At 38.4% G+C, this 25023-nt stretch overlaps 1 protein-coding gene across 1 annotated transcript in view; it reads left to right on the top strand.

The window, feature by feature from the left end:
- Position 1: 1 nt before the first annotated feature.
- GNB4 (G protein subunit beta 4) overlaps positions 2 to 25023 on the top strand; it is a 78680-nt gene continuing 53658 nt past the window's right edge. Inside the window, exons 1-2 of the mRNA XM_009288041.1 lie at positions 2 to 41; positions 1996 to 2156. The gene's annotated coding sequence lies outside the window, so the exon portion shown is untranslated. The remainder of the gene's footprint in view (positions 42 to 1995; positions 2157 to 25023) is intronic.

The following is a 25023-nucleotide window of genomic DNA, read 5'->3' as shown; positions in this document are numbered from 1 at the left end:
TGAGGAGAGGGGCGAGGCGGGGAGGTGTGAGGAGCGGGCTGGTGAGGCCTGGGAGGGCGGATGAGGTGGGGAGGGTTGAGGGGAAGGCTGCTGGGTTCGGTGGAATGGGGAGGGGTAGCTTGGGAGTCCTGAGGGCTCGTGGGGTGGGCTTGCTGCCGCATGAGGGGATACGGAGGAGTGGGGTGAGTGGAGCGCCTCTGGGGGAGAGAGGCTGGCTGTGGAAAGGAGCGGCAGTTACTGCAGCTGGGCTCTCCCCGAGTCCTTCCCTTGCTACCGTCACTGCTCCTTTGGGCTCTTCCACTGAGAATAAAACGTGTTTAAAGTATATCTTGATGTGCCAACCTTGTGTTCCCTTCTCGCTTGGGGCACTCCTTTGCACCTCAGACCTTGATCCATGAGGCTGGCTTGTCTGGATAGTTGGGCAGTTCTGATTTGTCAGCTCAGCTGCCTGTTTAGCAGTTAAACTTGTAATTAGGATTTCAGATCGCCTTGTTTGGTGTCAAGAGTTCTCAGCCAAACTTGGCGCTCAGCCAGAACAACCAGAGAGGGAAAACTATAAAGTTGTAGGAATTAAAGGAAACAAAAGAAAGAGACCTCAGGCATAACCAGAGGTTAGCACTAGAGAAGACTAAAATTCTAAGTGCAGAATAGAGGAATTGGCTTAAAGTGCAAGCATTCCTGGTGTGCACCTTTTTAAATTCCTATATGACGGGTTTTTTTTTGGAGGGAATGGAGGACTGGTTTGGTGGGCAGTTTTTGTGTATGGCTTACTGTAATCATGAGTGTTCTTTTCAAGTTCACAGAAGAGGTATAGCTTATTTCTGTAATACTGTAGTAAGGATCTCCAAGTGATTATATTTAGTCAGCAGAATAGAATGACATTTTTATTTATTACCTTTACGTTTACCTATAAAGTGTTACATAGCATAATGAGTGATCTTAATAGCAATTAATTATTGGACTGTAAATAATAAAAAAGTGTTTCTTATATTTTCACCGTAAGACAAAAATTAGTGCTGTAAGTCTCGCATTGTCTTATTTTGATAGGGAGTTCAGAACTTCCTACAAATGTTTTTGTTTTTTTCTCTAACTTGTAACTTAAGTTTCAATTATATCTCCTTATTTACACTGAATTTAATCAGTGAAGTAAGAAGAGAGATAAAATTTGCATTTGATGTACCCAGTAGTTTTATTCAGGAGGTTTGTAAAGCTGTTGTGAATAGAACAGATTATTACAAATTCCAGTAAACTTTATGCTAGTGAAGGAGAAAAGCAGGCTAGATGTGTATGTTTGGACTCCAGCTCCCAAGATGCTACAGTTAACCTTAGGCTGGTGACTAGCAATCCCCCTTTAAGTCTTATCCTGAATCAAAACATAGGAAAAATAGTAAAATCCAACAGTAAGGGACAATCAGTTGGGTGGGGTTTTTTAAACACAATTATGGGAATATCAGGAGGTGGTTGGACTTATTAACTCTCAAGGGTAAGGAATTTAATTTGACACAGTTTGATTCTTTCTTTAATGAGGAAAATTCATAATTTTATCATACAATTAAGAAATGTAAGTTTTTACATAAGTTATAATACAGTACAACTACAAAGTACAGATGCTAGCATTAGAAAGATAAATATAAATACTGCTGTTTCACTAACTATACCTCGTAAAGTCAGTGCATCTCGATTTTGTATTATGAAATCTTTTAAAGTTAATGTGTTATCATGATTTCCAGTATGTGGCACTAATACCCAAGGTAGAGTTGTTTGAGGAAGAGGAATTAATTGCAGATGGGAAAAGCAGTTCAGAAAATTTCGAATTACAATGCCAGAGGATCTTCATTTAGCTCATGCTTGTACTTGTATTTGTAGTAATGGTTCATTGTAGTCATATGATAAATGACACTTTGAGCCAGATCCTGCTCTCTGCATAAGAGCTACTTCTGATTGATCTGCAAGCCAGAAACAAACATAGCATTCTGCTGCTTTATTTTTCTCCAGTATTTCTTCAACACAGAAGAATTCCCAGTGATGCCATCAGAAAATGTGTGCCGGGGTAAAGAGGCTTGTGGCTGTGTGAGGCATGGAGAGAGGGCGTGCCTGTGCTTGACTCATCTTTACTGCTCCAGTGGTTGATCGGGACCGATAGTAAGAACTGCAAGGTAATGTGCACTGGAAATCATGCTGGTATCTAGAAGTCTCAGGATTTGACAAACATAAGGAAATAAAGCCAAATCTGTGTAATCCTTAAGAAGCCTGGAGGATATAGGGAAGGAAATTTAGACTGACATGTAAGACCTGTCTTACTTTTCTCTGCCTTGCACTTTTATAGGCATTTACATCAGTGGAAAATGTGTAGAACATCATCACTGTGGTTTGATAACATTTTACAGTGACTTTGCTTTACAGCAGTGAGGATGACCCTACAAAGTTCAATGCACAAGAGAAATAGACTCCAGGCATCTTTTTTGAGCAGAGTCCAACCTTGCTTAAAGAGACACAAATCTAGGATTATTTCAGTGAATTCCTGCACATTATCCTATGTTTGCATAAGAGCAGGTGAAATCTAGAGTTTTGCCACCACTGTCCATAACGTCCACAAATACTTTTTTTTTTTAAGTATTTTTGCTTAGTTTCCTCAGAAGCAAGGATTATCAAACCAAAGTAGATAGAAAGAATGAATGTATTTTATCTAGGTTCCCACATTGGTACAAATGGCCATAGTATCTCAGCAGGAGTTGCAGGTATAGGTATAATGCAAACTATGTGCTTTTCATGGGAGTATCACGTACTGATTTACTGTATGTGACATTGTATATAATAACGCTAGAGTCAGGCATTAACATAAATTGTCCACAGGAATAAACAGAAGAATCATTTTAAAAGTGAGGCATGAATCAAGACTCCAAATGATGATGCTTACTAGTAGGCAAAAGTTAATTTAATCAGTGATAGTCTGGAGAATCTGAAGCTGATTATTGCTTTGAGGTTTTTAAAACTTCATTAAGATGTAATTGTTTCAAGCAAGTGCTTTCACCTTTCTGGTAATATAAAGCAGTGTAGAAAGTGATGTATATGTCAAGCCAAAACTGAACAGAATGATTTTTTTGCTTCTCAACAAGCTGCACTTCCCCATTGGGTGGCTGATGGCCTGTTGCTTTTGAACAGTGCCATACAACTGCCAGTCAATCTCCCAGACTGCAGTGCCAGCTTTTAGATGTGGCAGCAGACTGGCTGTGACAATGGGTTATTCATAATGTCTGTGTTCCTTCTTGTTTCTCGGTTGCAAAATGCACGTTAAAGGTTTTATTTTTCTTATTTTCAGAAGAGGTCTTAAATGTTTATGTGAACTAAAAAAGCGTCTGTAGATGAAAAAGCAAAATAATCAGTAACACTCATTCACTCAAGCACTTTGTATGACCTCTCAACTTTCCACTTTCTTTGCTAAAGTACTTAGGTACTTTGTCAATTTTAATACTTCTCTTCTTTACAGGGATGCTGTGACTATAAATATGCTATAATCCTCCTTCTGCAGAGAAAGAGCTAGAACACAAACTAAATGCTAAACCTCACTAAGGGGCCTCAACATTGCCACACCTGACCTTTAGGTTCTTACCTCAGACTGGAATTCAAGCGCTGAATTATGTTTCATATAAAACGCACTAAAGACAGACACCTTAAACCTGGATTTGCGACAGCATAAGCACTGTACAGGGTGTTTGGGCTTAGCGGTTGAAAATGCTGAGGAGCCAAGATATGTCTGAAACCTGCCTGTGACTCCAGCCAGGCAGTTATGGGGATATATGTTCCAAAATCTTTTGGAGCTGGTGTGTTTAACTTGTCCTTTTGTAAAAGACTCATGACTCGCTCTTACTTTAGAACATTATTGAAGGAAGAGGTGATGGTGCTTGCTGTTAATATACAGTCAACTTTCCATCACCAATAGATGGTCTGACTAGTTTTTGGAGAGGGGGAAGAAAAAAAAGAGAATGCATGCTGAGATTCTAGCTGACTGGCTGGAATAATAGCGGCTAGGATACACTGGAGAATGGGGAAAAAAGCCACATAATATTAGTGCCGCTTTATTGTTCTGAACTGTAAGTGGTTCCTGTGAAACCAAATTGGAGGACTCTGGACCACTTTTCTTGTTTAGCTCAGGCATAGTATGAATTCACAGAGCCAGATTAGGTCTGAAGGTGGTACAGCAACATTTGCCTGGAACTGGTTCAAAGGTAATAGATCTGCTGGGCTAAGCCAGCCCTGGCCAGATCTTAAGTGTGCCTATATTGCCCTTCTCAAATGAGTCTCTTGTGTGCATATGTCTCATTTGGTGCAGATCTGGCAGAACTTACTGTTTCAGGCTTAGTGCTTAGTCTGTAGTCACTCTGGATTCTTGCAGGGCTTATTTGCTGGGCCAAATCTGACCTGACTCAGTACCTCTCATCTGTAGAAACAAAGCTACTTACAGTTGGGAAGCCAGCTTAGCCTGATAAACAGAAGATCTTTGTGTCAGCTGAGCCTTACCATTATATGAGGCATTTTGATCCTCTGCACTTCCTACTGCTAGAATGGCAATTTGGCTATAATAGCTGAGCAGGTAGCGTGGAGCACAGATCTCCTGTTTCTTGGTCAGATGCTCTGTCTTCAGCCTCGCAAGGTTAAAATTCCTATTCCCAACTTTCCAGGAGAGTGCTGTGTTGCCTCACTAGCAGTTTCAAACTGCGATACCATGCAGCTAAGAATCATGGCTCTGTGCAGTCAGAGGTAAGGAATCCAAAAGGACAGGCTGCTGATTAACCTACTCCTCTGAGAGGGAAAAGCCCCGAGTGCCTATTTCTGCATATGCATTCTTTATTGGATGAAATAAGGCAGTCTTGGGAGTAGAGCTGTGCGCTAATCAATGATCTTATAGGAGTCATGACACTTTCTATGCTACCTTTTTGGAATCCCGTTAGGCTTGGAATCTTGGCCTGTTTTACAATAGAAAGCTGTTTTCACTTGACATCTGGAAATGTTTGTTGTGAAGGGGAGGTTTTGGTGTAACCATGTCTATTCTGTGCAACGTTTGTTCTACCACCAGGAAAGGGCATAGGGAAAGCGGGGGGCAGAGACACTGACAATCAACATCAATGTAGCAGATTTTGGAGTACAAACTAGAGTAGCATTATTTCTACTGGGTTTCAAAAAACAAGGTATTGGCTTGATTTTCTAGATTTATTTATTGTATTACAAAAAAGAGATTGTTATAAACTTAATTATTAAATGGTAGTGAGGAAAAATAATAGTGTATTTGCTGGATGGGCATGTTTGCAAAGAGATTGTCACTTTTTTCCTGAATTCATTTAGGTCATTACTATGACAAGTATGTACTTTATCATCCAAAATGAGTATGTAGAGCAATGCAGTTGCACTGCAGCAAGAAGTCTGATGCAGAAAAGGGTGTGCTTTTATTCAGGAGACACCGATTTATACAGGGAAGCTGAGGATTGCAGTGCTTTATGTGAATATTTATTCACAGAAAATCTGTATTCTAGGGCAGTCATGCTATTACTGTTCAAAAGTATCAGCTGCTAAATTACAGCATCAGCACACATCTGTATTAATATGCTCCATTTTAAAAAGTCGTTGGGGTGGTAGATAAAATCTTTGCATTATTTGATGATCATTGAAATTGCTGTAACAGATAAGTTCATGGCGTTTTTAGTAACTATTATAAGAATTCTGATTTTTATATCACATGCAAATTTGTAATCCCTTTTTCTTCCACTTATGTGGTTATCTTGGAGTCTGATTCTTCTCTCTCACCACTTTTACACTGGCACAGTGTCTTTTATTTCAGTGCAGCATAATTGTAGCCAAGAGGTGCATCAGACCCAAGGCATCTTCCTTGCAAGTGAAATTGAGAGGAATCAGTGTTTCCAAATGTTGTCAGGAAAAGATGTCGTACAGTGCAGAACTTGACAAGATCTGCAGATGATGCGCTTTCCTTGAGTCCTGATATGTCACCTTACGTGTGTGGGTAGTCTTCATTATTTACTCCTTTATATGAAAATTAGCTATGTCATAGGGAATACTGGCTAGGAGGGTGGTCAGGGATGTTCTTTCTCACAGGACATAAACAGCATATACGAGCACCACTCCATGACAGTCTTGGTATTTTGTATTTATTAATTTCTTGAACCTTTTAACTAGAGCAGGCTTTTAGGGGGAGAGTTTTATTGTGAGTCGTGATACTTGTTTTCTTTGAACAATCAAGAAAAATAGAGATAGAAAACTGTCTAGCACTGTGGGATGCTTGTGGTAGGGGAGAACTAATGTGAGCAAGTCTCAGGTATTTTTAAACTAGTGCTTTTAGGAAACTGGGCTTATGCTACCTTTTTGATTGTTTCCACAGATTATAAGGTTGCAGCATAAGCTATATTATATTATATTAGTTGACAACAGATAATCCATCTAGAACACAGACTGCATGAATACCTTTATCCTAGTAAGAGCTTTGATCAGAAGTTTTTGCTTTTTGAGGTGCACAAAAGAATCCAAACATGAAACACAACTGGAGGAAACCAGGCCTTTTAAGCTGTATTTCTCAGAAGCTGCTTATTTTCAATGGCTTGTTTAGATCTGCCTTAAAGTTGTAAACACAGTTTCTCTAAGTGTATACGAGTGCTTTCATGTTTGCTGGTGCTACAGGGATAGCCAGTGCTAGGCACTTAAGATCTATGTAGTTTACTAGAAGTTCTAGTGTTGTATGGATCCTGAGGCTGTGTCACGTACCAGAAGCGTGGTTTGGTTGACTTGCTAGCTGATGGTTAATCTGAACTACTAGCCCTGAAAGTAATTCAGCAGAGACTGCAGGTGTCATCATCACTGGTGGCTGTATGACCTTGCCCTGTCCTGTGTTGGAATGGCTGGACTTGCCACCGTCCTTTCTTGTCAGAATACTCCAGTTTTCCTGCCCCAGGGTTCCCCAGCTAAGGTGGTTGTCACTATTGGAATATTTTGGCACATAGTTTATGGGGTCAGGAGAGACTGGTCTGAGTCACAAAGGTGCTAGATGACAAATGCTGGAACTGGAAAAAAGATGGAGCGAGACTAATGAATTGCTGGTTTTGGGTGCATCTGTGTTAGAGCAGACTGTGTCTGTGAATTTGATTAAAATTGAGTACTAAAGGATACTAACAGCAGTGTGTTCATGTTCAGATGTTTGCATTTTCTGAATGTTAGTACTTTCTATTCCTTAGTTTATCTCACTGAATTTCAGTGTAATAATGTTTCCAGTTAAAGCCAAATCATGTGAAAGCCAGGGAATGCTGAAAGCCAACTAAGGAATGTTGTTATCTTTCAACACTGGCATCCTTGACATCAGCTAGTCTACTGCAATATCGCTAATGGAGAAGCGCAAGGACATTAATAATGGGTTTGGAATCATCTGACAAGGCACACATCTGTCCTCTAGAAGGACAGAGAAAGAAAAAAATAATTTGCTTACTTAACAGTGTATTGTTTGGAATCATATTCATAGCTTAGGAAACAAAAATCATGATTCACCCCTTTCTGACGTTTACATGACATGACAGTGTAAGGGCCTTTATAGAAATAATATGTTCTGATAGTTTTTTTTTTTTTTATTTTCTGTAACTCTCTGGCATATAGTGCATTGGGTCTGCTAAAACCTGAGCTAATTTTCTCAAAAAACAGATTGGAGTAGACACACATAAGAGGAAGGACAGAACTTGGAAAGTACGGAGGAGGCCCTGTGTGATTGTCTTTTACGCCAGGTGACTACAGACATGTTTAAGTGGCTGGATTCTGCAACATGATGCATTTCACAAGCATTTAAATGGTTGGTCCAGAAAAATCCTGCAGACTTTTTAACTCCCGCTGACTTGAGTGAGCTGATCCTTTCCTGGGATGAATCACTCAGAATAAAATCAGTAATAACTTACTTATCTGATTATTTCTGTCTCCAATCTTTTTTTAATGCACTGACCAATTTTTAATTTAATTTTCTAATGTATTGGCAAATTTTATCAGTGTATGGAAAGGATTCTTCAAGGATTGGCAACCCAGTTTTCCATCAGGCACTACGTATGTTAGACTCAGCAGCGTGGCTGACACAATGTCATGAAATGGGTGTAACATTCTGTGCCTCTTCCTAAGACTCTGTTAGAAGCCTTGTTCCCTGACTGCAGCTCTGCACCAGCTCTGCACCCCTTCTCCCCATTCATTGACTGGATTTGTCCCCGTTGTGCTGCCCAGAACATTCACATGAGTCAATCTCACATGCTGAGACAAAAGTGAATTGGTAGGGTTGGATATGATTAGAAAAGATGAAGGTTTTGTTAAGACCATCTTTTTGCAAAAACACAGAAAGTTTTTGTATATTTAAAAATACTTTTTGGTCTTATATAGTAATAACATTTCATACAAAATATGTCCGTGACAGGCTGCATTTGTTCTTAAAAAGCATGTTTGGGAACACTGAGGGTAAGATTTTTGTTCAGTTGTAGTAATGAGTGGAAGGTAGGTAGAAAGATTGTAGTTGGATCTAAATTTCTGCAAAGGGTAATTGTGAAAAAAATGAGCAGCTTAGATTTAGACCATTGAACAGAAGATTTACGGGAACCATAGAGGATGCATTGGCCATCTACATATTGGTGAACTTTGCCTTCTGTGGTTTCTAAACACAAAATAGTGCTTTCTGTCCTCCTGTCAGGAAAAAATGTAGTATCAAAGGTAATGTTATACTGAGGTTCCACTTCACTCAGATCAAGATATTTCTGTCAATTATAACCCAGCAGAACATTTGCTAGTATGATGTTGCCAGAGTTTAAATAATTAAAAATTGTCTTCAGCAAATAAATAAAGTACACCTGGTGAAGCATTATCTTTTGAATATCTCTTCTGTTCATTACTTGTTTTGTCATAAAATTCAGTCACTTGCAATGTCTCATTCAGCCTTTTTGGAAAATTGTCACGATACAAGTGTACTGCCTTCTTCCTGATTGCAGGGGGATAGTAGATTTTGAAAGTAATAAAAATGAAGCCCTTTCTTATATAAACCTTTTCAGTGATAGCACTGAAAGCACTTTTTAAAGGAGTTAGACTCTTTATTCACATTGTACAGCTGGGGAAACATTTTGTGAGAACTCATCCAACAAGCTAGTACTATAGCTGAGTTAAATAACTTGGGTCTCCTTAAATCTCAGCTCACTGCCCTAGTCATGAGGACAATCAGGGGCCCTGCTGCTGATCTAGTTACATTTTCTCTCAGGTGGATGGTGATTCTGTATAGATCTAACACTCTGACTGGAAACAAGTGGAAAGAGAACGAGTGAAGATACTTGTCTTCCCTTTTGTTACTCTGCTTTCTAATTGTGGAGCTGTACAAGATTCAGTCAAATCTCCAGTCTGACCAAAAGCAACCAGAGGGTAACGCTAATTCATGTTTAGTGTCAGTAGGCTCTTTCCAAGTGCAGAGCAACGGTGCAGCAATGTTGTGCCTTTGCCACACCCTGAAACTGAGGGCTCTGAGTGTTGCTATGTCCGTAAGGAAATCTCACTATTCCAGAGCAACTGTTCTGATAAAGATTTTTCTTTTACATCAACTTCGTTATTTGGTGAAGTAGTGCATATACTTCTCTGTACAATTATCAGTTCAGAGTCTTCATTCTGTTACACTTAGGAAATCGTATTTTTAACAGGATTTCTTTGGCAGACATGTACGTTGTGCTTAATACGCAGATTCTTCCTAGCTTTACAGTTTGTTTGCTCTTGAAGGACCTAGATGTAATTTTTTAACTTAGGTGTTGGCAAAGTTTCTTGCCTTTATTCTTGTATGAACAAGCTGGGCTTCTAAAGCCTGTCTGTCCTCTTCTTCGAAGACACCTAAATTTGAATGCATCTAAATTTCAATGAGTGCTAAATTTTACTCCAAAAAGTTTTAACTAAGTGTATTTAGGCAGCTAGGTACAGAAATATCCTAGTTGCAGCTACTGGTTACTTCTACTTCATTTCAGGTTTGAAGTGGGGCAGAGTTCAAATACATCTAACGTGTTTTCATCAGGAGTTCAGCACAAAACTCAGTTGTCATGGTAGAGCCATTCCCATCCAACTTTTACATAATAGTTAAGTGATTAGAACAGCTACCTTGGTTCACTTACTTCCTCAGTTCTTCTTATTTCATCTCTGAGAATTGTGCCCTTTCCTTTAGGTTATAAAATGATCTGAGTGCTAATGCTTTCCAGTATGCTCCTTGAAAGTTGGCTTATGTGCATTTAGGAATACAGAAATCCTGAGGTCCAAAGAAGAGCAAGTAAAAGGATGCCTGATCCTGAATTGTAATTGGTAACATGTGCAAGCAGGGGTGGAAGACGCTTTTCTTGGGTTTTGTACCCAGAATTCCTTCAGTTTTACTTAATGGTCTAAAGAAGAGTGGTGCAGATGCTAAAGAATCTCAAAGCAGATTTCCTTTTTATCTTACTTGTGATTTTTTCCATCTAATTGTGGAAGAATTAGTCACACCCAAATTTCTTTAGCTCTGTGATGTACACATCATAGTGTGGTCAAATTCACTGTGATCATGCTGTGCAAAAGTAACAAAATGCTTTTTAATTTGTTCTCTGATGTTTGGCTAGAATCTTGTCTTCTTTAGGCAGAGTATAGTAATCAGTAACACTAAATACAACTGCTAATGTGTTTATTTCTAATGACATAAACACAAGAACTCTTGCACAATTTGTACAAATGCATTGTTAGGTAAAAATGAGAATATGAGAGCTAATGTGAATAAATATAATAGAAGAGTATGAGAGCTAATGTGAATTAATATAATAAGTAACTTTTACGTAACAATAAAGTGAAAAGGAATAATGAAAAATACATCCACTCGTCTGAATACAAAAAAAAAGAAAAAAGAAAAAAAAAAAACTACATCCACTCTAGTCTGAATACCACTGTGAGCTATTTTAATGGGAAATTTTAATAGAATTGAAAAAAAGAGAATAAAAACAGTGTCTGAATTATTAAAATAATCAGAAACCAATTTGCTTCAATTAAAGACTTAAAGATGCTCCCAATGCTTTGATTATGAAAAAAATTAGAAAGTTTCATATTCACCTTGGCAGGCATCTCTGTAAAATGGATCCTCTTGTGCTCCTCTGAAGCCATTTAATGCATATCTGAGCATGGATTCTCAGAACTATCTATAATGCATATAGTGCTTTCTGCTCTCAGTGGCTTTTTTCCCACTCTCTTTACGTCATTTGCCATTTGTGAGGGTTGCCAGGGTAATGACCAATCATCCCTGGAGAGATGCCTGCTAGTAAGGACAACATAGGCTTTCTCTTTTTTGGTATTCTGCAGTATGTATTTGAGAGCTATTCTAGCATCAAGATTGCAGAACTTTTGTTTAGATAGTAGGGAGTGAAAGTTTGCAGAGTGTGAAATAACAGCTTACAACTATTGAGGTAAGTGAGGATTTTTCTTTTCTATTTTATTAACAGCTTTGTCTGGATTTATTCAAAACACTAAGCATCATTACCAATTTTTTTTGCTATACCTGTAGCTGACCTTGAAATAAGTAATAGCAGAGAGGTTTTGCCTAATTTGGACAATGAAATCTTAGTAGTGCTGCATATACAGCAGGTCAGGATTTTATTCTCTTTGTAATTATGAATCCCACAGCCTTTCTCGCCACTACATTCACCATATATATCCACTCATCCCAAAAATATTTTTGAAAGAATTAATTAAAAACAAAAATCCCACAGTGTGTTGTAATGCAGATTACAGAGCATTAACTGTGGTTGCCTCTAAGGCAAATGGGAAGTTCTGAATAGTCTTCATTGTACTCTATGTATATAACAGGCCACATCAACTGGAAAACTGAAAATCCAGAGTTGAGCCCTGTTCTAGAAGATGTTAAAGATTTTGAGCTCCTGTTGTTTTTAAATTTTGTCTATTAAATAGACACTTGCAGGCTCATAGGCTAACTCTTTGCTCACCTGTGGGCAATAAGAAAATAGAGCCTCCAGGTTGCAGAATTTTTTCTGGAACTGATCCTACCAGTGGAAGCTGGTGGTGACAAGTGCCTTGCAGAATTGGCTCAAATTTTGTTCTTTTGCATGTGAGGGCACATAAATAATACATAGGAAAGGCGGCAAAAAAAATCCATTCAGAAGTTTCCAATGACCTCAGAAGTTTCTATGGAGTATTTATGTGTAATCTGGGTTATAACACATATGACTGAAGTGGCTGGTTTGGGGTGGGTTTTTTTTTGTTGTTGTTCTAAATGAACTACATTGGAATTATTTTGAGCCAAGAGCATGTTTGTTGGTACAGTCCTCTGTTTGTGTGCTGGCTTCCTGTGAGAAAGGGGCAATTGAAGAGGTTGTTGTATTGTTTTTCTTGCAGAATTGCTAAAGTATCAAAGTTCAAAATAGTAACTGTCTCATGAAAATTACTATTTGCTGCTTAATATATTTGCACCTATGCATAGCTTCCATGTGCTTCACGTCCTGGCAATCTTACATGTCGTGATGGGCATGACATATATTAACCAGAGTAAAGCACATATATTTATTTCACTCTATTTCCTGCTTATTACAAATACATACAGAGTGTGAGTTTGACTCACACTTCTTCCCAGAGGAAATATACATTTAGGGCATTTAATTTAGCATGGTAAATTCCAGTTGCTAAATTTTAGATGTTGCTATGTATTCAGATGTTTTTATGATAGCTTTGCATTATCAAAACAGCTGGAGCACAGCAGTGAGTCTGGATGTGTATATATGAGACAGAAGAAAATTGAGAGTGACAATTTTAGTCTGAGGTGAAAATGATCTTTTTATCAGGCTATTGAGAAAATACATTCAGAAAGTAGACCTGTTTCCTCTTTCTAAAAATTGTTACTGTTTTTTTGACACCTCTGTTCTGAATATCACTTTTAAGTAGTTTAAGATATGCATAATAGTTAAATGGTCACACTGGAGGAAAAAAAAAATCAGTAAGCTCAAAGAAAATTTATCATTATCTAATGTTCCTAGTTTATCAGCATTCCGTATGATTCCACCATTTTTAGTAATCTGGGGAACAAAACCACAAACAGACCATTTTGTATTATTCTAGGTGGTGTCTTATGGCAGAAAAATAACATGATGACAACTAGGTAAGGCATGTTAATTAATAAAGTAGGTTTTCAAATGAGAGACTCGGAGGTAAACCTTTCTGGAGAAGATGGTGTGTAGCAAGCCTCAGTCTTTGTCTTTCTGTTCACCTTTTTCCTGCCTATCTACTTCTCCTCTCTCTTTCCAACTTGAAAATGCTCTGTGACTGTATTATGCAGAGAATAGCATTTACATTCAGACAGTGGGACAGAGAGATAGAAAGGAGGAGAAGGGAATAAAGTTGCATTGTGATTTGTTCACAGTATAATGTCTGTCAACAATTAGGGCAAGGTATTTGTGGCTCTGAGGAGTGATGCAGGAGACAGGCAATTCTGCAGCAACAAGTCTGAGAAATCAGGAGGCAAACAGACTGGGAGTAATGAAAGAAAGCTGTAAGGTTAGGTGGAACTAAGTGGTTTTAGCGGTGCTTGTATTGGGAATGCAGTAAACTAACCAAGTAGTAGAGAGCTCCAGGGAGCAGGCTAGGAAAAGACAGGGTTCTTGGATATCTTTATCTCGATAAAGCTGGTATGTAGGGTTTGGGGTGGTAAGCTGGGGAGGATAAGTTGGATAGAGACAGACACTAAAGTTTGGGATACAGTATTTACCCATGACACAGCATAAGTGCTGTCGAGCAATTTGACCCTTTTAATGCCGTGTCTATTGCTGGAAACTTTGGAGTGGTGAATTCCAGTTGTTTCCTTATCTTCTACTTTTGAATACATAGAAAAGAAGAGGAAGAATTAACAGCACAAATTGATCCACTGATGAAAAGTCAGGCTTCAGACCAGGATGGAAAAGTATGGCACAGGCTGGGAAACGAGGAGATACTCATGAATGGGAGGACAAGTTAGGATGACAAAAGAGAAGGAGTGCTTACCCTAGAAAGATTGAGACATGCTGGATAAGTGCAAGAAAATATAAAAACATTCAGTAGCCCAAAGTCCTCATCCGTTGCGAAACAGAAGACAAAAAATAAATGAACATGAATAATCATTGAGTGAACAATAGTTTCTAAACATAGCGTGTGACAAAGCAAATCATTATTGATAACAGTACTATCACTGCACTGGACAGCTCAGCCTAAACTGTGGCCTTTGCTGTTAGAGGTTCATTCTCCTGAGACCTGATAGATTATTTTATCTGATAGGTGATCTGGCATTACTTTTTTTGCTGGTTTGTTGTTATTTTTTTTTAAATGAACAGTATCTCTCTTAAAGGAATACTGTGAGTTTTAATGAGACCATCTGATGAAAAATTTACTAATTCATTTTTATCTAACCAAAGCCCTACGGTTCTGTATTTTGTCGCTGCTGTTTGGAATCCAAACTGTTATTGCATTACCTGGGCCTGACTGTCCACTGCTATGAATAAGCATAGCTCTATACTATATTCACTATTACTTCTGGGATCTGGTGACATAACTCCAAAGCTCTGATGTGAAATCATGAAATGCATGTATTCAGGGCATTAGGGAAATAATTTAATTGCATGAACTTAGTTAAAGTGGCGCCAGAAGGCGCAGGAATAGTTACAATAGAAATGTCTGATTTTAAATTGCCACTTACTGGCATTTTTGAAAAAGAGTGGTGAAAATGTGCTTTATTGTCCAAAGCTGCAATCCAGGAACACAATAAAGGCATGCAGAAGGAAGAAGTATGCATAGTTGGGAAAGTTTGAAATTTAGTATGTATTACAGTACTTTACAATGTCTCTTTTAAAGTGCACTTTAAGGTTCACTTTGAACAAGTAATTAGAGAGAAAGTGTCTTGTGGTTTAAAACAGAAGCAGTTGTCAGAAGATGGGCATTTTAAACCACTTTACTAAAAGCTTCCAATTTATACTTTTAATCCTATTTTCAAATGGTTTAATTTGAGTTTCATTGCATGTCTGTGGGCTCTAAGTTTCAAAGACACATAGATGCTTTTGAACATTGGATCACTTATTCCTGAATTGTTACGTATTTACCGTATGATGTTGGACAAGTCCATTAAACACTTTAGGGCTTGCTGCTTTCCATATGTAAGCTGGGAATAAGTAGTATTTACCTTATAAGACTGTGGATGTTATCTGTTATTCTTTGTGTAGTGTTTTGAGTAGTCATGTTGTTCAGGGCCTAGTTACTTAGATATGCATGTTGTTCAGGGCCTAGTTACTTAGGTATGCAAAGTACTACAACACACAGCCCTCTGAGATCCCCCAGTTCATCTTGTTTTTCTATTGTAGTTACAAGGTCAAGTTGAAATAATCTGTACGATTATAAGAGTTTGTATGAAAAACTTCCCTGGAGAGTAACATCTGTTATCTGGTGGTAATAGTAATTCAAAGGAGCTCTCTGGGAAGAGAATACAGTCTGTCTCACATGAACAGGATGACTCAGTAGTTTACATTTGGAAAGAGAAACGTTCTCCAGGCCTCACAAACGTGATTCTGGAGACTCATTACATGCATTATTACATGCTTTTGTGAAGCTCTCTGACACAGTGAATGGTTTCTGGCAGCCATGATCCTGTCTTCCCCAGAAGCAGAAGTGATACCAAACCATCTGCAGTGCCAGTGCTGCAGACTGACTCTCATTCCTCTCTGATTCCTCAGTGGCAACACATGTGGCTCTCATTTCACATGCTTGGTAATAAAGCTGAGTAAGGGGTGTAACAGCTAAGGACTCTAACAAATGCTGAAGTCCCAGAGCCTTGTAAGTCCTGACACAAGTGTACCTTGTATAAACTATCCTGTAACATGATAGGTCTGTGCCAGACACGTACCTGTTTATTTTAAAGTGTTTAACAGCTGATACTACAGCTTGGGTTAGTGCGTTTAGAGAAATTCTATTACTCTGATGATGAGTATTTGGGGCTATGGACGTGCACATCAAATTTCACAAGAATTTAATTTTATTTCCCATTTTATCTAAAATTTGCGTCAAATTCAGTCCCCCTATAACAAGACTGACCTTACTGTTTCAGGCCTACAAATCAAAGTAGCCTTATAGCTTCACCTAGATAAGTGAATAGGTATCCTACCTTAATGTGGTGTTGATTGATGACTGCAGTTCGGTTCAACTGAAACTAAATAACTGAACTACATATGGGTGTTCCAGTCCTGTCTGCTTTCACAGAGGCTTGCATCTTGCAAACAGTGCCCTATACAAATAAAACTACTTGTAGGTGCTATGTGGTAACATTATGTAAAATGCTATAGACCTGAAATACTGTACAGCTTAATTGACTGCAATTCCTATTGACTTCAGTGGGCGTTTTATTTAATTAGGGACTGCAGAATTTAGATCATTGCCTTTGGCTTACATCATTGCAAATATTATTGATGCTTATAAAGCTTTCAGGGATCTTTCAGGCTTTTAGTCCACAAATTGACTGCAATGTGAAAGTCTTGCTCAGGGGTGAGAGGAGTACTTATATCCATCTCATCTTTCATTTACTTATTCCTGAGTCTTTCTGTGCTATTCCTTTGGGAGTGCTCATATAAAATATGCAGTTTAACAAAGAGGGGGAAAGTAGGGTTGTCTCAATATAGCAAGATTCAAGTTTCATTTTTGTATATTAGAAGTATGCCTTTCATATTTTCTTGCCTAAAATGTAGAAGTGAATCTGATTAATTTTAATTCTCATAAAATGATGAAATTAAGGCAGAATAAATTTAGAACGAATATTTGTTGTGGTTTAACCCGGCAGGCAGCTAAACACCACACAGCCGTTCTCTCACTCCCTCCCCCTCCCCCCCCCCCCCCCCCCGGGCGGGAAAAAAGTAAAATTCGTGGGTTGAGATAAAGACAGTTTAATAGGACAGAAAAGGAAGGGGAAATAATAATCATGATAATGATAAAAGAATATACAAAACAAGTGATGCACAATGCAGTTGCTCACCACCTGCTGACCAATGCCCAGCCAGTTCCCGAGCAGCGGTCACCACCCCCTGGCTAATTCCCCCCAGTTTATGTACTGAGCATGACGTCATATGGTATGGAATATCCCTTTGGCCAGTTTGGGTCAGCTGTCCTGGCTGTGCCCCCTTCCAGCTCCTCGTGCACCTCCAGCCTTCTCAGTCGGTAGAGCATGGGAAGCTGGAACAGTCCTTGACTAGTGTAAGCACTACTTAGCGACGACTAAAACATCGGTGTGTTATCAGCATTATTCTAGTACTAAATCCCAAACACAGCACTGTACCAGCTACTAGGAAGAAAATTACCTCTACCCCAGCCGAAACCAAGACAATATTGAGGAAAATCAACAGTTTCCCAGGGGCGAGCATGGATACAGTGCTTGAAACTTTAAAACTACAATGCACTAGAAATTTTAACAAAAAGAATCAACCTGCTTTGGCAAGAAGGGGCTGGATGGCTTAAAAGATTTTTTACCTTTCTAATCTGTATGCAATATAAAGCCGATGCCCGAGTTACTCTACATGAGTAGCACAAGCAGGCCTTGTGTAACTTAATTCTGACCACTCAGCCTCTGATCACAGTAGGAATATGGATAGGATAGAAATCTTTATGCTGGCTCTGTGTTAGCCCCAGAGAGAAACAGGATACAGTTTCTACTCTTTTCCATTCAGTGCTTTGTGGAAAAACAGTGAGTAAACCATTTCATGTATAGTGCATGTAATTGCATTTAATACTTCTTTTTATCTAGAATGAGCAATGAAACATCTAGAAAAATATATATATGTATGTGAAAGTAAATGAAAACAAAAGAGGTTGGTAGGGATGGGCCCAAGCACTTTTAGGACGTGTATTGTAGAAATCTGATTACATTTCAGGCAATATATTCTTACTATAGATCTTCCTGGAAAAATCTGCACAAAGAGCTAGGAAAAGTCACACATATACACATGCATGTTTTAGGTATATTTAGTAAAATTTGAGAAATGTATCTATGGGAAAATTGATACACATCCTGGCTAGAACACTGACTACTTAATTCTGTTGTCTTAGGTGAAGTGAAATTGGACATTAAAAAAAAAAAAGGTAGCCTCCTTATAGAAGGTGTTTTTTTGCAGCAGCAGAGAGCAGAATAAATGTTATCTGTCAGGGAAAGAAACAGGCTATTTAAATTCAGGCAGCATAGCATCTTCAGGCAAGAAGGGCTATTTTTAACTTCAGATGTAGCTTAATTTAGAAACTGAACAGTTGAAGTCCCTCCCCACCCCCCCCACCCCCCCCCAACTGGGGATTTTTTATAATGATTGTAGATATCCTTGTGTGAAGATACTGAACAGAATAAAAAATACATTATCCTGAGCTTCAAGGTCATGAAAATACACAGCTAAACAGAGTAGCTTTGCGGCAATATTGTCATACATGTGTACACACAGAGATTAGATTAGATTGATGCACTATTTTGTAAGCATAAGGGCCACTTTGGCAATTTGCCAGGAGGTTGCATATAATTTTTATATCCATTTATGCAAGATCTTACCCAGATTTGTATTACTTTATGTAGGAAGTGCTGTAATTGCGTATAACCCTACACAACACATGATAAAGAGAGTGTAAATTTCAGTGGTTTCTAAGGGAGAAATATTTATGAGAAAACTGGCAATGATTCCCTGCATTGATTTTTCTGAACCAACTTCTTCTATTTGGCTTCGTTTGTAAGTTAATCACAAGAATTGAGAAGCTCATCTTGTTACAGAAGATACTCAGAATTAAGAATTGCAGATTTGACTCTATTAACTGATTACAGGCTTTTTAATGTATTCAGATTCAGAATATGAAAAAATCCTCTCACAAATGGAAGTACTTCCAAGATGGCTTGTTGCAAACAGTCTTCTTGCATAATTGCATACTCTATGTCACTCAACATTCATCTATTGAATTTCAATAGCATTTCAGCATAAAACTTGATTCTAGCTGAATTTTATAGTTTACCTGTTCAAGCTCAGCCAAAAGTGATTCTGAAAGCTATTCTAGTTGCATAACAATAACAAAAAGCGAAGAGAGATGTGTGCCATTGCGACAGAAATAATTGGGTTATTAATAAGCTGAATGTGACACGGAAAAGTTGGCTCTATTTCGGAGCGTACTGACACCTTCACCATTAACTCTTAAGCATACACAACTACTTACAATTTCTGACATTTTGCTTAAATGGTTGAGCATTTGTTCACGTACAGAAACGATAACTTTTTCTGTAGCTACCTAAAATCCTGCAATTATAAGTGAAAACTTCTGCTGCCATTTATTCTTTAACTTACGGCAGCTAAAATTAGAGGCTTTCGTTCCATTGTTTTTATACACAGGGTAGCATGATGTAATGTAGTGAGAACATCATAAAACAAGTTAGAAATTTAGAGTTATAATCATTAATGTTCAATGGACGTTAAAAAGAAATATCATCTAGAGCTGGACTACTCCTGAATTGCCCACTTTGGATGGGGATTCTTTCATCTTCCTCTTAAATGTTTGTTTTTGAGGAATGCTCCTTTGCCCGGCTACTTTCTATGTGGAGGGAATATGGGAGTTAGCATCGAAGCTGTTAGAGCTGTTAGGCTCTGCTGTGGGGTTTCCTTAATTCTCTGCTGTCCAGACAAGCCTGAATTAAGGCTGAATTTAGTCTCTGGGAGGCATTTTAGTAGTGCTATCAGACTAGGAAATTCAGACTGTGACGCACAGTTTGGATTGGGAATTTGAATTCAGAGCCCTTTCTTAAAGAGGATTTTCTTTATAATAAAGCAGATATATTGCACCAATATTTGTTGAAATGTTTCACCTTTAGAAAGAGAATGTGTTTTTCTCATCAAAGGCTTGATCTGAAGCTTGTAGCAAAAGAAACTCAGCGCATACGTGTACTTTCTTGTTTTGGGTATGTTGGTATGCTGTCAGGAGGCAGGATTCCGTTTTCCTATTAAAGAGGTTTAAAAAAAGAATAAAAACTATCCAAAAGGAGCAGTGGGGTTGTCAAGAAAAAGCTGAAATCTGATGGAACCGAGGGTAGTATTTTTGGTCTTACAGAAACACAGGATCTACTTTAAATAATTTTCTGAATGGCTTTATAAAATCTAATCAGCTTGAAATTATCACTGTCCATTTGTATCTGCTTTGTTTTCATTCCGTTTGTAGTAAAGAGGAAAACAACTGTTTTGGGAGCAAATAGTAATTCTATTTTCAGGCATTCTAACTCTTAAATAGCAAAATGCAGCTATGAAGAATTATGGTAAGACACAGATGATGAGGCTTAGGTAAGGCTAGACATTGAGACTTGAGTTTCAAGTAAAGCTAGGGTTTCTAATAGAACAGCACTGAAATACTCGGAATTATCCTTAGGAGATTTCTGCCATTTTAGGCCAAAATCTTCTGGTGAGATTATAATTATAGTCACGAGTAAGGCTGAACTAGAAAACCGACGACTTTTGGTTCTGGATCCAACCTAATGATAAAAATTAGTTCTTATTTAGTACTCTTCATCCACAGCTCTCAAAGTGTTTTATAATGAAGGTCATATCATGGCCTTATTTTACAGAACTGGAAGCACAGAAAAAGGAAGTGAGTACCTAAGATTGTGTTTTCCTACCTTGTGGTTTCCTACAAATTCCTGCCTAAATGTCCAGATAGATTTGTGTCCCAGAAGCATGAGTAATCCAAGCAGGCATTCATGTACTACCTGCTAAGAATAACAGAAATTCCTACGTAGGAGAATGGCTGGATAGAATACCCCCAGGGGTTTCATGAGCAGCTCCCTAAGACCTGCTCAGTACTGTGCAAATTCGTCACTTTGTCTCCAGAAGGACTGAGATATGGATATTCCTGAATATACAGTAGTCTGCTGTATATTGTGTGTCTTCATCCTTTTATAAATCCTTAGCATGACAGATTCCATGTTTCCCCTTGTAAAGTGACTGCTGTGGAGCTGGGAATATTTAATCATAGAATCATAGAATGGTTTGAATTGGAAGGGACCTTTAAAGATCATCTAGTTCCAACCCCCCTGCCATGGTCAGGGACACCTTCCACTAGACCAGGTTGCTCAAAGCCCCATCCAACCTGGCCTTGAACGCTTCCAGGGATGGGGCATCCACAACTTCTCTGGGCAACCTGTGCCAGTGCCTCACCACCCTCATAGTGAAGAATTTCTTCCATATATCTGTCGTGGTTTAACTTCAGTCGACAACTGAGCACCACACAGCCGCTCGCTCACTCTCCCCGCCACCCGGTGGGATGGGGGCGAGAATTGGAAGAGTAGAAGTGAGAAAAACTTGTGGGTTGAGATAAAAACAGTTTAATAATTGAAATAAAATAATAATAATAATAATACACAAAGTAAGTGATGCACAGTGCAGTTGCCCACCACCCACTGACCAATGCCCAGCCAGTCCCCGAGCAGCAGCTCCCCCAGCCAATTGTCCCCCCTCCCAGCTCCTTGTGCACCTCCAGCCTTCTCAGTCGGTAGAGCATGGGAGGCTGAAAAGTCCTTGACTAGTGTAAGCACTACTTAGCAACAACTAAAACATCACTGTGTTATCAACATTGTTCTCCTCCTAAATCCAAAACACAGCACTGTACCAGCTACTAGGAAGGGAATTAACTCTATCCCTGCTGAAACCAGGACAATATCTAATCTATATCTACCCTCTTTCAGTTTAAAGCCATTACCTGTTGTCCTATCAGTACATACCCTTGTAAAAAGTTTCTCCTTTTTTTTTTTTTTCTTTTCTTTTCCCTGCAGCCATTTACATCTCTGTGACCTCCCCGAGAGATACTGACATCTGCTCCGTAACAAAGTGAGCCTGGTTTCCCTCTCTTTTATGCCTTTCCTCCTCTGGGTAGTTATCAGCTATTGTGACTGGGTCACTTTTAAAAGACTTGGTAGTGGTCCATACTATAACCTGCAGGCTGGATCCAGACCTGATGTGTCCAGTAGGGTCTCTGAGAGAGATGGAACCAAACTGCTGGAGCCTTCTGACTTGTATGTCTCTCTGATCCCAAAACAGTGATTACACTCTTTGCTGTCTGTCTGCATAGTCTGTATAGATTGTTTCTATTGGCAGGGAATCACATTCTTAATGTACTGGCTCTTCCATAAGAATTGTATTATAATTTTTCACTTCAAAAAGTTTAAGCCTTCTCTTCTGTGTCACTTGTTGCAGAATTTTTTTGCTTAGCAAAGAAAATGTATCAGTGTTTTCCATGCCCGCAAATCACAGGAGGGAGGACATGCAGTAGACTGGAGTTTTTATTAATCAGTATGCTGTCTTCTCAAAAGTGGGAAATTGATTTTATCTGAGTGTGAAAAATTACAAGAAGTAAATAAATTGATATTCAGGTGAAATACAGGAGCCTGTAACAGTCATACTGATTAATTATAAAAATAATTATAAAAATACAATATGCTATGCCTGTATAGGTATTTTCACACATCAGTATGTACGCAGTTCACAAACCTATGTAGGCATCACCTTCCCATGTTATATAGATAGGGACATCTTTCATCTTGGAGGAGATGGTCATAGATGAGGTACTAAAAATAGTCATATTTAAGAGTGCGTGCTCCCTAGAGGGGATCAAAGACTGAGATGCTGTTCAGACATGCAAACAACCAGAAGTATCAGAGCAGGAAAGAGTGTGGTTGAACCAGTTAGTGCACTGATAAAATCTGCTACTTCTAGCTGCAGCAAAATTTGTGAAAGTAATAGAAATGGAGTGCAGAAACACAGGGAAAGAGATGTGTAAGGCAGTTCCTATTGCCTAACCTTACATGCCTAACATAGGTGCCTAAATGAGGGAGACACATTTTCCTGGGCTATTGAGAGATTAAATGCAGATGATGTTCTTTCAGAAAGTAATTCAGAATCCACAAGTATGGCTTCTACTCTGAAGCACCTCTAGAGGAGCCTGACACTCTTCACTGATTATGTAGGAGACTTAGGTAAACTAACTGCCTACCTTAAGCCCCTGAGTTAGGTATTAAACTTAAGCAGTGGTAAAAACCCAGTCCATGTAGCGTCACTGCAAAGGCAACTTTGTACTTAGGACTACAAACCTAATATTGATTCTTTCCTTGTATGCCATCATCTTGGGAAACTTCCATTTTCCCCTCAGACTTCTCTTGCTGTTCTATATATGACATTCAGATCTCATGTGCGAAGGCTGAATAGTTTGTCTGAAAGACAAAGTCAACGGAAGAGAGCATCTTAGATCTGTGCATTGCATTTGTAACCGAATCTAAAGTCAGACAGACTCAAGGACTCTCCTCTTCTATGTTCTTTCCTAGAGATGGGAGGTTATTTCTCTAATCAGGATTGGCTTTCGTAAAAGTCCCTGGCAAAATCATAAATTGTGCTGTTTAGTTCAATCAGATCTCTGAAAAATACAGAGAAGTTCATAATCAAAACGAGCAATAGTTTTTGTGCCATATCTGATTTAATAAGAAAGCCGTATTTACTTGAAAAGGGATATAAGTAAAATCTGGCTTTTCATTAAAATGGATGAAATTTTTTTAACTCAAAAAAGATTAATTTTTTTAAAAATATGGTTAAAATACTTTTTTACAAATGTCTTTACTGAAAATTTTGCATCCAAGGACTAGCTTCAGAAGATCTGTTGAATTTTCTGTCCTTTGCATCTGACTTGCAGCACTATTAACACTTTTCATGTTTCTCTGTTGCACTTGTCTTGTTTAATACAAGACAAGAAGCCATGTGGGTGACAGCTCTATACCAACAAATCTTTACAGACAGATGCTACAATTTGATCCTGATACTCACTGTATGTTTTACTTACTGCTGCAACCGGGACTTAAAAATATAAGCACCAGCTTTTTTTCCTGTATATATCTCCATAAAAAAGCCTGTTCTGATTTAATGTAATATTGATAGGAAACTATTATTAACCTAAATGAAGCAGGGAGACAATGACATCAATATGTTTCATGGTGCAAGAAAGGATTTCTTCCTTTTGGCTGACATTCATCACCAGTTTCTTGCATAAGCATTCACCATACCTAAATAAAGTAGTAAGAAGAAACTTCCTCCTCCTATTAAGTGGCCCTTTATACAGAGAAGATCAAATTCAGCTGATAATGTCATCAGGAAGTATGTGCAATATTTAAAATCAGGTTGACAGTGTAAATACTGCTGCAGAAGGAAAAAAATGGCAGTTTGCCTCGGAAATGATGCTATGAATTTCAGGTTGGTCCTATGACAGAATTAAGGACAGACTCATTGGTTAGAATTTTTACCACTGTATGATCAGTGTTAGATTTAGGAGTTATGGGAGGGAATCTGAAAAGGAATTTTGTGTGCTGCATGCCACAAAACCATTCTGAAACCCTGTTGCTAGACTGACTCTCTAAAATGGCTTAGTGAAAGGCCAGTTACTGGACTTGCATGCCTGGACATAAAATGTTACATAATATATGTTAAGGAACAATTTCACATTAGCCAAAGGATGAAATAGGAATATGTTAATTCTTTTCTGTAATTTTGTTTGATTTGTTTGATTGGATGTTTAGTTCTTGTGTGAACAGGTCCTTTTTCATTGTCAGTTTTGGTTGCAAGTTCGATTGATTAACCAGACCATCTGTGGTCCTACAGTACTCCATAATACAAAGGAGAGAGAAATAATGTCAGTTAAAATAAAAATTGGAAACACTGAGCAGAGATGCCCTCAGCCAGAAAATTAGGAAATTAAATCCCTTATACATAGCATGGAATAGCTAAGCAATAGTGGGTATATTCCCCCAAAACTGAAAAATTAGGAATTGAGCAAGGAAACAGATGTTTATGCAGTACGGTAATTCAGTCCTGGAGATGACAAAGCAATGAAGCCAATTTTTTATTTAGGAATCTGAGTATTATTTTCTTGCATATGTAAATAAGCATAAATATGTGTAAAAAAAAAAAAAAT

The sequence above is a fragment of the Aptenodytes forsteri genome, unplaced genomic scaffold (genome assembly GCF_000699145.1).
Source record: "Aptenodytes forsteri isolate BGI_AS27 unplaced genomic scaffold, ASM69914v1 Scaffold72, whole genome shotgun sequence".
Lineage (NCBI taxonomy): Eukaryota > Metazoa > Chordata > Aves > Sphenisciformes > Spheniscidae > Aptenodytes > Aptenodytes forsteri.
This window is presented reverse-complemented; position numbering and strand designations above follow the sequence as displayed.